Genomic DNA, 6,987 nt, shown 5'->3' on the forward strand with positions numbered 1-6,987 from the left:
CTCTGAGTTCAGATTTTCTTCTTCTTTTCTTTTTCTCTTCTCTTTCTTATGAGCAGGGATAGAGAAAAAGGCATTCTTGTTGAAGCTGATCCAGAACCTGAAAGGACTCTGAAGAGAAAACTAAGGGAAGCCAAATTACAACAATCCAGAGACAACTTGATTGAAAATTTCGAACAAGTAAAGGAGATGGCAGCCGAACCCAACAACAATGCAAGGAGAATGCTTGGTGACTTTACTGCACCAAATTCCAATTTACATGGAAGAAGCATCTCCATTCCTGCCATTGGAGCAAACAACTTTGAGCTGAAACCTCAATTAGTTTCTCTGATGCAGCAGAACTGCAAGTTTCATGGACTTCCATCTGAAGATCCTTTTCAGTTCTTAACTGAATTCTTGCAGATATGTGATACTGTTAAGACTAATGGAGTAGATCCTGAAGTCTACAGGCTCATGCTTTTCCCATTTGCTGTAAGAGACAGAGCTAGAATATGGTTGGACTCTCAACCTAAAGATAGCCTGAACTCTTGGGATAAGCTGGTCACGGCTTTCTTAGCCAAGTTCTTTCCTCCTCAAAAGCTGAGCAAGCTTAGAGTGGATGTTCAAACCTTCAAACAAAAAGATGGTGAATCCCTCTATGAAGCTTGGGAAAGATACAAACAGTTGACCAAAAATTGTCCTTCTGACATGCTTTCAGAATGGACCATCCTGGATATATTCTATGATGGTTTATCTGAGCTATCAAAGATGTCATTGGATACTTCTGCAGGTGGATCCATTCACCTAAAGAAAATGCCTGCAGAAGCTCAAGAACTCATTGACATGGTTGCAAATAACCAGTTCATGTACACTTCTGAAAGGAATCCTGTGAATAATGGGACGCCTATGAAGAAGGGAGTTCTTGAAGTTGATACTCTGAATGCCATATTGGCTCAGAACAAAATATTGACTCAGCTAGTCAATATGATTTCTCAGAGTCTGAATGGAGTGCAAGCTGCATCCAACAGTACTCAAAAGGCTTCTTATGAAGAAGAAGCTTATGATCCTGAGAACTCTGCAATAGCAGAGGTGAATTACTTAGGTGAACCTTATGGAAACACCTATAACTCATCATGGAGAAATCATCCAAATTTCTCATGGAAGGATCAAAAGCCTCAACAAGGCTTTAATAATGGTGGAAGAAACAGGTTTAACAATAATAAACCTTTTCCATCATCCACTCAGCAACAGACAGAGAACTCTGAACAAAACACTTCTAATTTAGCAAACTTAGTCTCTGATCTATCTAAGGCCACTGTGAGTTTCATGAATGAAACAAGGTCTTCCATTAGAAATTTGGAAGTACAAGTAGGCCAGCTGAGTAAAAGGATCACTGAAATCCCTCCTAGTACTCTCCCAAGCAATACAGAAGAGAACCCAAAGGGAGAGTGCAAGGCCATTGACATAAGCAAAATGGCCGAAACCAATGAGGGAGAGGAGGACGTGAATCCCAAGGAGGAAGACCTCCTGGGACGTCCAGTGACCAATAAGGAGCTTCCCTCTGAGGAACCAAAGGAATCTGAGACTCATCTAGAGACCATAGAGATTCCATTGAACCTCCTTATGCCCTTCATAAGCTCTGATGAGTATTCCTCTTCTGAAGAGAATGAGGATGTTACTGAAGAGCAAACCGCTAAGTTTCTTGGTGCAATCATGAAGCTAAATGCCAAATTATTTGGCATTGATACTTGGGAAGTTGAACCTCCTTTGTTCATCAATGAACTAAGTGATCTGGATCAACTGACATTGCCTCAGAAGAGACAGGATCCTGGGAAGTTCATAATACCTTGTACCATAGGCACCATGATCTTTAAGGCTCTGTGTGACCTTGGTTCAGGAATAAACCTCATGCCCCTCTCTTTAATAGAGAAACTGGGAATCTATGGGGTGCAAGCTGCTAAAATCTCATTAGAGATGGCAGACAATTCAAGAAAACAGGCATATGGACAAGTAGAGGACATGTTAGTAAAGGTTGAAGGCCTTTACATCCCTGCTGATTTCATAGTCCTGGATACTGGAAAGGAAGAGGATGAATCCATCATCCTAGGAAGACCTTTCCTAGCCACAGCAAGAGCTGTGATTGATGTGGACAGAGGAGAATTGATCCTTCAATTGAACAAGGACAACCTTGTGTTTACAACCCAATGATCTCTCTCTGCATCCATGGAGAGGAAGCAGAAAAAGCTTCTCTCAAAGCAGAGTCAACCAAAGCCCCCACAGTCAAACTCTAAGTTTGGTGTTGGGAGGCCACAACCAAACTCTAAGTTTGGTGTTGAACTCCCATATCCAAACTCTAAGTTTGGTGTTGGAGAGTCTCAACAATGCTCTGAACATCTGTGAGGCTCCATGAGAGCCCACTGTCAAGCTATTGACATTAAAGAAGCGCTTGTTGGGAGGCAACCCAATTTTTATTTATCTAACTATATTTTTCTTAGTTATATGTCTTTATAGGTTCATGATCATGAGGAGTCACAAAATAAATATAAAAATTGAAAACGGAATAAAAAACAGCAGAAGAAAAATCACACCCTGGAGGAGCATCTGCCTGGCGTTCAACGCCAGAACAGAGCATGGTTCTGGCGCTGAACGCCCAAAATGGGCAGCATCCTGGCGCTGAACGCCCAGAACAAGCATGGTTCTGGCGTTCAACGCCAGAAATGGCAACAAAATGGGCGTTGAACGCCCAAAATGGGCACCAACCTGGCGCTGAACGCCCAGAGTTGTGTGCAAAGGCATTTTACATGCCTAATGGGTGCAGGGATGTAAATCCTTGACACCTTAGGATCTGTGGACCCCACAGGATCCCCACCTACCTCCACTCACTTCTTCTCACCACTCTCTTTCACACAACCCCATAAACACTCCTCCCCAAAAACCCTTTACCAATCACCTCAATCTCTCTTCCCCATCACCTCTTCACCACTCACATCCATCCACTCTTCCCCATAAACCTACCTCATAAACTCCACCTACCTTCAAAATTCAAAACCAATTTCCCACCCAAACCCACCCATATGGCCGAAACCTTTCCCCCCTCCCTTCCCTATATAAATTCCTCCATTCTTCATCAAATTCACACAACACACCCCTCTACACCCTTCTTGGCCGAAACACTTCCCACTCTCCCTCTCCTCCATTTCTTCTTCTTCTATTCTTTCTTTTATTGCTCGAGGGCGAGAAAAATTCTAAGTTTGGTGTGGTAAAAGCATAAGCTTTTTGTTTTTCCATTACCATTGATGGCACCTAAGACCGGAGAATCCTCTAGAAAGGGGAAAGGGAAGACAAAAGCTTCCACATCCGAGTCATGGGAGATGGAAAGGTTCATCTCCAAAGCCCATCAAGACCACTTCTATGATGTTGTGGCCAAGAAGAAGGTGATCCCTGAGGTCCCTTTCAAACTCAAAAGAAATGAGTATCCGGAGATCCGATATGAAATTCAAAGAAGAGGTTGAGAAGTTCTAACAAATCCCATCCAACAAGTCGGCATCCTAATGGTTCAAGAGTTCTATGCCAATGCATGGATCACCAAGAACCATGATCAAAGTAAGAACCCGGATCCAAAGAACTATGTTACAATGGTTCGGGGGAAATACTTAGATTTTAGTCCGGAGAATGTGAGGTTGGCGTTTAACTTGCCCATGATGCAAGGAGATGAACGCCCCTACACTAGAAGGGTCAACTTTAATCAAAGGTTGGACCAAGTCCTTATGGACATATGTGTGGAAGGAGCTCAATGGAAGATTGACTCCAAAGGCAAGCCGGTTCAACTAAGAAGATTGGACCTCAAGCCTGTGGCTAGAGGATGGTTGGAGTTCATTCAATGCTCAATCATTCCCACTAGCAACCGATCTGAAGTTACTGTGGATCGGGCCATCATGATTCATAGCATCATGATTAGAGAGGAAATAGAAGTTCATGAAGTCATCTCTAATGAACTCTACAAAATAGCCGAAAAGTCATCCCCCATGGCAAGGCTAGCTTTTCCTCATCTTATCTGCCATCTATGTTACTCAGCTGGAGCTTTCATAGAAGGAGACATTCCTATTAAGGAAGAGAAGCCCATCACTAAGAAAAATATGGAGCAAGCAAGAGAGCCCATTCATGGAGCTCAAGAGGCGTATGAAGCTCATCACCATGAGATCCCGGAGATGCCTCAAATGCACTTTCCTCCACAAAACTATTGGGAGCAAATCAACACCTCCCTAAGAGAATTGAGTTCCAATATGGGACAACTAAGGGTGGAACATCAAGAGCACTCCATCATGCTTCATGAAATAAGAGAAGATCAAAAAGCAATGAGGGAGGAGCAACAAAGACAAGGAAGAGACATAGAAGAGCTCAAGGACATCATTGGTTCCTCAAGAAGGAAACACCACCATCACTAAGGTGGATTCATTCCTTGTTCTTCTTTCTCTGTTTTTCGTTTTCTATGTTATGTGCTTGTCTATGTTTGTGTCTTCATTACATGATCATTAGTAGTTAGTAACTTTGTCTTAAAGTTATGAATGTCCTATGAATCCATCACCTCTCTTAAATAAAAACTGTTTTAATTCAAAAGAACAAGAAGTACATGAGTTTCGAATTTATCCTTGAACTTAGCTTAATTATATTGATGTGGTGACAATGCTTCTTGTTTTCTGAATGTATGCTTGAACAATGCATATGTCTTTTGAAGTTGTTGTTTAAGAATGTTAAATATGTTGGCTCTTGAAAGAATGATGACTAGGAGACATGTTATTTGATAATCTGAAAAATCATAAAAATGATTCTTGAAGCAAGAAAAAGCAGCAAAGAACAAAGCTTGCAGAAAAAAAATAGGCGAAAAAAATAAATAGAAAAAAATATATATAGAAAGAAAAAGCAAGCAGAAAAAGCCAAAAGCTCTTAAAACCAAGAGGCAAGAGCAAAAAGCCAATAACCCTTAAAACCAAAAGGCAAGGGCAAATAAAAAGGATCCCAAGGCTTTGAGCATCAGTGGATAGGAGGGCCTAAAGGAATAAAATCCTGGTCTAAGCGGCTAAACCAAGCTGTCCCTAACCATGTGCTTGTGGCGTGTAGGTGTCAAGTGAAAACTTGAGACTGAGCGGTTAAAGTCAAGGTCCAAAGCAAAAAAAAAGAGTGTGCTTAAGAACCCTGGACACCTCTAATTGGGGACTTTAGCAAAGCTAAGTCACAATCTGAAAAGGTTCACCCAATTATGTGTCTGTGGCATTTATGTATCCGGTGGTAATACTGGAAAACAAAGTGCTTAGGGCCACGGCCAAGACTCATAAAGAAGCTGTGTTCAAGAATCATCATACTGAACTAGGAGAGTCAATAACACTATTCAAAATCTGAAGTTCCTATAGATGCCAATCATTCTAAACTTCAATGGATAAAGTGAGATGCTAAAACTATTCAAGAGGCAAAAAGCTATAAGTCCCGCTCATATGATTGAAGCTCTGTTTCACTGATAGTTTGGAATTTATAGTATATTCTCTTCTTTTTCTCCTATTTGATTTTCAGTTTCTTGGGGACAAGCAACAATTTAAGTTTGGTGTTGTGATGAGCGGATAATTTATACGCTTTTTAACATTGTTTTTAGTATGTTTTTAGTAGGATCTAGTTACTTTCAGGGATGTTTTCATTAGTTTTTATGTTAAATTCACATTTCTGGACTTTACTATGAGTTTGTGTGTTTTTCTGTGATTTCAGGTATTTTCTGGCTGAAATTGAGGGACTTGAGCAGAAATCAGATTCAGAGGTTGAAGAAGGACTGCTGATGCTGTTGGATTCTGACCTTCCTGCACTCAAAGTGGATTTTCTGGAGCTACAGAACTAGAAATGGCGCTCTTCCAATTGCATTGGAAAGTAGACATCCAGGGCTTTCCAGAAATATATAATAGTCTATACTTTGGCCAAGAATAGACGACTTAAACTGGCATTCAACGCCAGCTTTCTACCCAAATCTGGCGTCCAGCGCCAGAAAAAGAGCCAAAACTAGAGTTGAACGCCCAAACTGGCACAAAAGCTTGCGTTCAACTCCAAGAAGGACCTCTACACGTGCAACACTCAAAGCTCAGCCCAAGCACACACCAAGTGGGCCCCGGAAGTGGATTTATGCATCAATTACTTACTTTTGTAAACCCTAGTAGCTAGTTTATTATAAATAGGACCTTTTACTATTGTATTAGGTATCTTTGATCAGTTGTATGCTATCTTAGATCACGTTTAAGGGCTGGCCTCTCGGCCATGCCTGGACTCTCACTTATGTATTTTCAACGGTAGAGTTTCTACACTCCATAGATTAAGGTGTGGAGCTCTGCTGTTCCTCAAAGATTAATGCAAAGTACTACTGTTTTCTATTCAATTCATCTTGTTTCGCTTCTAAGATATTCATTCGTACTTCAATCTGAATGTGATGAACGTGACAATCATCATCATTCCCTATGAATGCGTGCCTGACAACCACTTCCGTTCTACCGTCGACTGAATGAGTATCTCTTAGATCTCTTAATTAGAATCTTCGTGGTGTAAGCTAGAATGATGGCGGCATTCAAGAGAATCCGGAAAGTCTAAACCTTGTATGTGGTATTCCGAGTAGGATTCAATGAATGAATGACTGTGACGAGCTCCAAACTCGCGATTGCGGGGCGTTAGTGACAGACGCAAAAGGATAGTAAATCCTATTCCAGCATGATCGAGAACCGACAGATGAATAGCCGTGCCGTGACAGGGTGTGTTGACCATTTTCACTGAGAGGATAAGATGAAGCCATTGACAAGGGTGATGCCTCCATACGATTAACCGTGCCGTGACAGGGCATTTGGATCATTTTCCCGAGAGAAGACCGAAAGTAGCCATTGACAATGGTGATGTATCACATAAAGCCAACCATGGAAAGGAGTAAGACTGATTGGATGAAGATAGCAGGAAAGCAGAAGTTCAGAGGAACGAAAGCATCTCCATTCG

General features: G+C 41.5%; 1 non-coding gene across 1 annotated transcript; it reads right to left on the minus strand.

Moving 5' to 3' along the window:
* Window positions 1-582: 582 nt before the first annotated feature.
* On the minus strand, window positions 583-690 carry LOC148562306 (small nucleolar RNA R71). The gene has a single exon (XR_015886973.1). It is a non-coding gene; the product is annotated as a small nucleolar RNA R71 (small nucleolar RNA).
* Between the last annotated feature and the right edge of the window lie 6,297 nt (window positions 691-6,987).

The sequence above is a fragment of the Arachis ipaensis genome, chromosome B6 (genome assembly GCF_059453495.1).
Source record: "Arachis ipaensis isolate K30076 ecotype BB chromosome B6, ASM5945349v1, whole genome shotgun sequence".
In the NCBI taxonomy this organism is placed as follows: Eukaryota; Viridiplantae; Streptophyta; class Magnoliopsida; order Fabales; family Fabaceae; genus Arachis; species Arachis ipaensis.